At 33.7% G+C, this 9,710-nt stretch overlaps 1 long non-coding RNA gene across 1 annotated transcript; it reads right to left on the bottom strand.

Moving 5' to 3' along the window:
• Positions 1 to 3,111: 3,111 nt before the first annotated feature.
• Positions 3,112 to 4,853, bottom strand: LOC116031826. The gene is made up of 2 exons (XR_004100670.1): positions 4,520 to 4,853; positions 3,112 to 3,637 (listed from the first exon to the last, which is right to left on the bottom strand). It is a non-coding gene; the product is annotated as an uncharacterized LOC116031826 (long non-coding RNA).
• Between the last annotated feature and the right edge of the window lie 4,857 nt (positions 4,854 to 9,710).

Below are 9,710 nucleotides of genomic sequence, written 5' to 3' on the forward strand. Positions count from 1 at the left end.
AAAAAAAAAAAAAAAAAAAAAAAAAAAAAAAAAACTATAACGTGAATTGAACAAAAATGGTCACTGTCAAAATTAAAATTCAAAACTACGTTTAGGATCAAGGGCCACAGTACTGTAGACCCTAGTCTATGGCCGCATAACAATTGCAAATGGTGAATAGCCCGCGGATTTAAGAGGATCGTTGAGATTGTCACGATTTATGGTGGAACTTTGAGTCATCTATTGTGGGCTTGTGGCTTAAGAGTATGCTAGAAAAAGGTTGAAGCTAAGAATATTGACCTGGAAAATTACTCGTTAATGAAACGATTAAATTTAAAAGTAATATCAGAGGTCATTATTTGCATCTTGTTGAAAGCTATTCTAGAGTTTTGTAAGAGGGGTTGGGTTTGCCGTCTTTGGCATATATATATATATATATATATATATATAAAAGAGGAAGTTAATAGATGTGCAAATTGTGTAAGTTAGAGGCTGGACGGGTGATTTTCATTTTCGGAGTCCCATGGCAGGTAATTAAGTAGCTCCTTTTTAAGATATTGTTGGCGTGTGTCTTCTCGCTTTATGTAAGTTGGCTGTATTTTTTTTTGTTGTGTTAAAAAATTTAAAAAAATTTTATCCGTATTCATTCTAATCTCAATTAACATTTTTCTAGATTTGCTTGAATTTTTTAACAAAAATAAAAAAGAGATAATACTAATTAATAAATAAATAAATAACCACTCAAAAATAGTCGCATAAAAAAGTGACAAAATTTGTGATTTTTGTATTGGGGGAGAGAAGCATTTTTCTATTATCAAATCTGTCCTCGACCTCCACAATTTGGTTGTTAATTGCAAACTGGTGATGTAGTGTTAATTAAAAATATTATTCATATATAAACTTTTATATATGATATTACAACATTTTTATATTCATGAGAGAAAAAAAAAAAAATCAAATGGGTCATTGAACGAAAATACAATTGTGTCACCGACCAAAAAAAATTGTATAATGACCACTAAACAAGTTAAAAGCATGCAAATTGACCAAATAATAGGTTGTTGAGGTTAACTAAGAATAATTCTACATGCGTTCTCATTTTCTACTCCATATTATGTGTCATGCTTTGATTGCTTAATATAAGGGGGTGATCATGATTTTTATCCATTCCTTTTGTTTTCCTCCAATAAAATTTAAACACTTAATGGAAGTAAAAGTTGGGAGTAGGCTATCGAAGTCCAAGTAATATTTTTCGTTTAAGTATTGATCATCTTGCTTATGTGGACGTACTATTATATGTCATTTTTTAAATTTTATTTAACAAACCATACGTAATTCTTCATAAGGTACCCTTGAAAACTTTTCAGACTATCATCCATAGGTGAAAAAGTTCCAGAGATGCGCGAGCAAACCTCCTCGAAGCAACAATTTGTTTCGTGGTGTGGTGGACGGAGGTTGATGAAGGATAGGATTACTAATAAAAAAAAATTTAAAAGTGAAATAACACATATAAATCTATGACCAAAAAATGAATTAATATTTAGAAATAGAGCATCCTACATTCCTACCTTTTTGTAGGTGATATATATTGAGTGGCTTGAGTGGTTGGTGTTTAGATTGTTATATTAGAGGTTATGGGTTTGATACCCCTAGTAGTACCTCCTATATTATTTTGCTCAAGACTTCATTCTTTCCTAGCAATAAAAATGGACGTCACTTGTACTAAGACACCACTTTGACCAAGACTTTCACAAGGACCCTGGAGTACCATGGCTCCATCAATATTGAAAATAAAATTAATATAATGACTTAATATAATTGTGTGGATAAAAATATCAATATATTTGTCTTTTAAAATATCTTAATTTAACCTTCTTAATATATATATATATATATATATATATATAAAATTTATGTAAAAAGAAAAATAAACTTCAGTTAAAATAATAATAATAATAATAATAATAATAATAATAATTTGATTCATATATGGACCATCGTATACTAATCCTAGAAAAAGAGGAATCACAAGCTAATAAGGAAAGGGAAAATATATTTAATTCCTAATTCTTTCCTAATAGGATAGATAGTACAGCTATAAAATATGGGTTAATGTAAGTCATTGGCATCATATCATATATCCCAAACTATTATTCTTTCTTAGCTTGTGAGTTGTGAGGAATTGAAGAAATCTATGGGTGACTCTTCAGCTGCTTCCCAACTTTCAACAACTGACGCTTTTAATTGCAAGAAACAGCTTGGTGGGAATGGTAAGTTATGGTCAGAAGAGGAAGAGATTGCATTTCTGCGGTCTTTGGGTTGGGAAGAAAACGGTGATGATGAAGATGAAGGATATATCACTCAAGAGGAGTTCGCTACATTATCTGCTACCACTAATGGTGGTGACGCCTTTAATAGCAAGAAACAGGTTGTTGGGAATGGTAAGTTATGGCCAGAAGAGGAAGAGATTGCATTTCTGCGGTCTTTGGGTTGGGAAGAAAACGGTGATGATGATGATGATGAAGAAGGATATATCACTCAAGAGGAGTTCGTTACATTATCTGCTATCACCAATGGTGGTGACGCCCTTAATTGCAAGAAACATGTTGGGAATTGTGAGTTATGTTTAGAAGAGGAAGAGATTGCATTTCTACGGTCTTTGGGTTGGGAAGAAAATGGTGATGAAGATGATGAAGAAGGAGATCTCAGCGAAGAGGAAATCGCTACATTCTACACATATGTATCAAACCACATACATCAACTTAAACTTAAACCTGCCCTTCGTTACACGCTCCTCCATCACAACACCGCTATCTTTTCTTTTTCCACTTAGGATAGTATATTTTGAGATAATGAGAATATGAGATCGAGTTTATTTTAAATCCTTTTTCTTTTCTCTATTTTTTTTTCAAAGTTAATTGCCGAAATAGTCACTTGACTATAACGAAATTATCAATTTGGTCTTTGACTATTTTTCTTACTAATTAAGTCCTTCAACTTTAAAAATGTTAACCAATTTGATCTTCCATTTGTTTTGTCATTAAACATCTGTTAACTCGGGACCAAATTGGTAATTCCGCTATAGTCAAGGGATCATTTCAGTAATTAATGTTTCAAAGAAAATGGTGCATATGAAAATCAAAATGGTCCCTTGACTATATCAAAATTACAAATTTGGTCCCAAGTTAACGGATGCCTAATAACAAAACAAAGAGACTAGTTATGCATTATACACAGCTTAGATAATAACAAAATGTGCATAGAATAGTAAGAATTGTAAGATCCCATACATACACCATGCCAAAATTAGATAAGTTCCAACACACTGATTCCTTTGGACCAAGTGCTACAACTGAAGTTGCATTAAGACTGTCAAGGAGGAAATGGAAAAGGCCAGGAGTCCACCCATAAACAGACCAACAGGCTAATGTTGATGCAAGAAGATGGCAAACAGCTCCAATACCAAGAGCCAATTTGGGACAAGGGCAAGATAGATCCGCTGCAGGCAGCTAACTTTGGGCTGCAAATAATGAATTCAACAATTTATGAATTTTCTCTCACCAGAACAAACAGAATAAATAAATAAAGAGAATGGAAGAGACTACTGATCCTGGGAGGAAGTTCTAAGATGCCTCCAATACCGCACTTCTCGATGCAACTGTACAAGGGAATTTATTAGTTTTGTATTTCTGTGCTGCTTCTTTGCTTCCTATAAGTAGAGTGATAAAAGAGGTCCAGCTTGGAAACAAAAGAAAAGCAGCTAGCTGGCTGAACAGAGAAATAACTCTTAAACAAAGGCAATTACACTGGTGCATAGCATCCTTGATAATACTATAAAGGTAACACCAAACATGTTAATTAATTTTCCCCGTAAAGTTATTCCCATCAAACATATTCTTTGGAAACATTTTCCTGAGAATTTAATTGATGGGAAAGTACCAAATGACCCCTAATAGTAACGTAACCAAAGCTAAAATTATTTCACGGTAAAAGAACTATAAAAACCATGGCAGTCAGTTTCAAAACCATGGGAATAGGCAGTTATAGACAGGTGATGTCCGAAATGTAATAGACAACAGAATGGTCTCTGCAAACCTGTAACTTCTGCAAAAGATTAATCAGCAGCACCAAAGAAGGAATGAGTAGATCAATTAGGCTCTATTCAAGATTAGAGCTCAAGCAATATGTCCGAAGTTGAATATAAAAATTCAAAATGTGCAAGCAATATATTATGAGAACAATAGCTTTCCTAGAGGAAGGCATACTCAATAACATGTCAGATTCATCATTTTTTTAATCCTCCATATCCTATGCAAAACTGCCCATCCAAGGATTTTAGCTAGAAATGTTAACAATCTTCCATTCAAATAAAATAAACTAAATCAAATAAAATAAAATTAATATGCCATTCCAAATCAAATTAACAATTTGCCTTACAAATCAAATCAAATATAACTAATTTGCCTTTCAAATCAAATATATAAATTAAGTTAAATTAGCATTATGTAATGAAGAACCAGTATAAAATATAAATCTCTACCTGGAGTCCTGGAGTGAGAGACGGCGACGGCGACCTGGAGTCTTGGAGTGTCGGACTGGGAGACGGCGACGGCGACGTGGATTGGACTTCGAGCAGAGGCAACGGCTAGAGGCGGCGACCTGTAATGACGTGAGAGACGGTGACCGCGAGAGGGCGAAACGGCGACCTGGAGCCCTAGAGTGAGAGACGGCGATGGCGACCTTCCTGGAGAGCCGACTGGAGCTTCGCCGTCTGGGAGTGGAGGAGTAGGAGACGGCAACGGCGGACTGGGCAAACGGCGACACCGAGTGGGCAGCGTTGGAGACTGGAGGCTTGGAGAAGAGGAGGGCGTCGGCTGAAGTGCTGAAACTGAATTAGGCTACACATTTAACTTCTAATTTTTAGTAACATGCTTTGAGAAAAAAAAAAAAAAAAAAAAAAAGAGGGAGAGAGAACAAAATTCCGTCGCCATTTCGCGATGGAAATTAAATATGTCGTAAATTCGATAGCGGTTTTTTTACCGCCAAGTTTATGCGGATTTTAATTTATATTTGAGCCAAAATTCGCGACGAAATTATTTTCCGTCGTTAATTTGCAACCGAAGTTAATTCCGTCGCGATTCTGTCTTTCCGTCGCGAATCGCGATTTTTCTTGTAGTGATGTTATATTAGAGGTTATGAGTTTGATATCCCTAGTAGCACCTCCTATATTATTTTTGCTCAAGACTTCATTCTTCCCTAGTAATAAAAATGGACGTCACTTGTACAAAGACTCCAATTTGACCAAGACTTTCACAAGGACCCTGGAATACCATGGCTCCATCAATATTGAAAATGAAATTAATATAATGACTTAATATAATTGTGTGGATAAAAATATCAATATATTTGTCTTTTAAAATATCTTAATTTAAGCTTCTTAATATATATATATATATATATTATTTATGTAAAAAGAAAAATAAACTTCAATTAAAAATAATAATAATAATAATAATAATTCGATTCATATATGGACCATCGTATACTAATCCCAGAAAAAGAGGAATCACAACCTAATAAGGAAAGGGAAAATATAATTAATTCCTTATTCTTTCATAATAGGATAGATAGTACAGCTATAAAATATGGGTTAATGTAAGTCGTTGGCATCATCATATCATATATCCCAAACTATTATTCTTTCTTAGCTTGTGAGTTGTGAGGAATTGAAGAAATTTATGGGCGACTCTTAGATGCGTTGTGAGGAATTGAAGAAATTTATGGGCGACTCTTAGATGCGTTGGCATCATCATATCATATATATGGGCGACTCTTAGATGCGTTGGCATCATCATATCATATATCCCAAACTATTATTCTTTCTTAGCTTGTGAGTTGTGAGGAATTGAAGAAATTTATGGGCGACTCTTAGATGCGTTGTGAGGAATTGAAGAAATTTATGGGCGACTCTTAGATGCGTTGGCATCATCATATCATATATATGGGCGACTCTTAGATGCGTTGGCATCATCATATCATATATGAGAAATTTATGGGCGACTCTTAGATGCTACCCAACTTTCAACTGACCTTTAACTATACCCAACTTTCAACTGACCTTTAACTATAAGAAACAGCTTGCTGGAAATGGTAAGTTATGGTCAAAAGAGGAAGAGATTGCATTTCTGGGTCTTTGGGTTGGGAATTGTGAGTTATGTTGGAGATCTCACCACTGAGGCTCGAACCCACTCCCATCATCCATGTGGGAGTGTTAATCGAGACACCGGATGCCACTTGACCACAAGGTTTTTGGCAAATCTCTAACTATTCATTTAGTATTCAAAAAAAAAAAACTATTCATTTGGTTCGTGGGAAAGAATTGAAAAGAAATTAAAGGGAAAATTGTAATTTATGTCTCTCCATAGTATGTCAATTATCAATGTCACCCCTTAATTATTAGTGGTGTAAATGCTGCCCACTTAATTTTCAAAACGTTACACATATTTTGGGTTGGAAAGAAAATGGTGATGAAGATGATGAAGAAGGATATCTCACTGAAGAGGAAATCGCTACATTCTACACATATGTATCAAACCGCATTCTTCAACTTAAACTTAAACCTAAACCTGCCCTTCGTTTCACGCTCCTCCATCACAACACCGCTATCTTTTCTTTTTCCACTTAGGATAGTATATTTTGAGACAATGAGATCGAGTTTATTTTGTATCTTTTTTTTTTTTTCATATTCCCTTTTGTTAATAGTGTTAAGTTTCCTCTAAAAGAATAAATAGTCCATTTTATCTCATGCGTTTATTTACTTATTCAATTTGTTATTGTTTTTTTTCTTTTCTTTTTATTTTTGTAAATATTTGGATGTTGAGCGAACTTATGGTTTTTAATGTCTAACTATTCATTTGGTTCGTGGGAAAGAATTGAAAATAAATTATTGAAAAAATTGTAATTTACATTTCTCCATAATATGTCAATTATCAATGTCACCCCTTAATTATTAGTGGTGTAAATGTTGCCCCTTAATTTTCAAAACGGTACATATATTGCCTTCCCATACCGTACGAGAGGGGCAAGATATGTAAAGTTTTGAAAATTGAGGGACAATATTTATACTTGGGAGGGGCAATATATGTATCATTTTGAAAATTGAGGGCAATATTTACACCACTAATAATTCAGAGATGACATTTATAATTGGCATATTATGGAGGGGTTTAAGTTACAATTTTCCTGAAATTAAATTAAATTTTCACGAAAAGACAAATTACTTGCAATATTGATTCAATTATTCGGTTAGGGAGAAAAAGGGTGTTAGGAATAATTAATATAAGGGCTCAAATGACCTTACATAATAAACATGCGTAGGAATAATATGAAAATTCATGTTTTAACTTTTGGTTTGATACAAGTTTGGTATGGACAAAATATCAAGCAATAAATAAAACAAGTAATGTAAGGTAGTTCAACTAGTCGTAGATATGCAATTTGTCACAAGTAATGTAAATGTGAAAGTGAGTATAATAATAGTTTGGAAATACATCAAGTATGTTTATTCACTACAATAGTGAATTATTTTTTAGCCTTGATCACCAAGTTGGTTCTAGGATTGTTAACTTTTTCCACAAGATAGCACTTTACTCTAAACTCTTGTTATCCATCTTCTAAGACATATATGCCCTAAAAATAAACTTTTATTTATTTGGGTATTGTAACTTTGTCACAATTATTACTACCTCAACAAGAATCTAGTTCCAGCCTTGATGCCTTTTATATATTTGAAAATAAAAATAATTAATGGTATTTAATTAGTCCACTATACAAATATTTAATTCAGGCCATTATATAACTTTGGGAAAAGGGTCAAATAAGCCCTCAAACTTTACCCCAAAGTGCAATTAAGCCCTCAAACATTAAAAAGGTTCAATTGAACACTCAAACTTGTCATTTTAGTGCATTTAAATCCAAATGACCGGTTGTTTACCTGAAACAACCGATCATTAATTTTCTAGCGGCCGGAATCTTTTTCCGATGAACAAACGGTGGAGAAGACGAACTGGTTGGAGAAGACGAAACCATCGGAGAAGACGAACCTCCATCGGAGAAGACACCATCGGAGAAGACGAACTGATTCTCCATCATCTCCATTCTCCGATGGAGAAGAGAAGTTCGTCTTCTCCAACATCGGAGAAGACGACTCCAGTTCATCTTCTCTAACTGGAGAAGATGAACTGGTTCGTCTTCTCCGATGTTGGAGAAGATGTCGGAGAAGACGAAGAAGACGTTTCGTCTTTTCCGATGGAGAAGACGAACTCCCAGTTCGTCTCCTCCAGTAGGAGAAGACGAACCCAGTTCGTCTTCTCTGATGGAGAAGACGACTTCTCCCGTCGTCGGAAAGAAAAATCCGGCCGCCGTTGGCTGGATTTTTGGCCAGAAAATTAATGACCGGTTGTTTCAGGTAAACAACCGATCATTTGGGTTTAAATGCACCAAAATGATAAATTTGAGTGTTTAATTGAACATTTTTAATGTTTGAGGGCCTAATTGCACTTTGGAGTAAAGTTTGAGGGCTTATTTGACCCTTTTCCCTATAACTTTCAATGGCCCTTTGTAAACACAAAGTCGATATGTCCGTGTGGTTAAGGAGACAAACTTGAAATCTGTTGGGCTTCGCCTACGCAGGTTCAAACTTTGTTGTCGATGTTTGTATATGACAAATGGTAAAGTGAGCTAAGGCCTTCCTCTCAATAGTTGATATTTTGGTGTGATTTTTGAGGACTTTTTGTAAATATGATTAGGAAAGAGAAAATATGCGTAGAGGAAAAAAAGAAAAGGAAAAAATAAAACAAAATTTAAAAAAGAAATGCAGAAAAAAAAAGTTATTTACGCCGGGCGGGCATGTGAGGACATCTGCCATCATGTGGGTTGACAAAATTTGGTCTCTTGCAGGAGAAAAACACCATCTTCACATTTGTTAAAATACTCACCTTCAAGTTTTTATTGTTCCAAAAACTCAACAAGACCCACAAATGGGAATAGCCTAAGTTAGTAAAACAACTACAAACGATTCCAAAATGATATTTACCAAACAAGGCCTTTAATTGAACCCACTCTATTTACAAACGATTCTAAAATGATATTTACCAAACAAGGCCTTTAATTGAACCCAATGATATTTACCAAACAAGGCCTTTAATTGAACCCACTCTATTTATAAGGAAAAAAAATTAGTTACCTGCTCTATTTACAAGGAAAATATTAGTTATGGACAATACGGGAAAGAATTGCAAATTTTTGAAATTTGAAAAAGTAAAGATTGAGATCAATCAATTCTTTTGCTTGGTTTACGTTGGAGTGTGTATAATTTATCAATTCTTTTGCTTGGTTTATGTTGGAGTGTGTATAATTTATTACTCAGTTACTTATTTGTATTGTTTGCATTAAAAAAAAAAAAAAAAAAAAAAATGTCACATAACAAATAGCTAATTACAAATTAAATTAATAAACCCTAAACCAAGATCATATAACATTGAGTACACATACAATAATGTTACAAAAGTGAAAAGCTATAAATAAAATAAAATAAAATAAGCAATGCTTTGAAATGTTATGATTAATATATATATATATATATATATATATATATATATATATATATATATATATATATATATAAACACTGTAGAAGGTCCTGGATAGTTTTTTTTTTTTTTTTTTTTTTT

This window comes from Ipomoea triloba, chromosome 10 (genome assembly GCF_003576645.1).
Source record: "Ipomoea triloba cultivar NCNSP0323 chromosome 10, ASM357664v1".
Classification (NCBI taxonomy): Eukaryota; Viridiplantae; Streptophyta; class Magnoliopsida; order Solanales; family Convolvulaceae; genus Ipomoea; species Ipomoea triloba.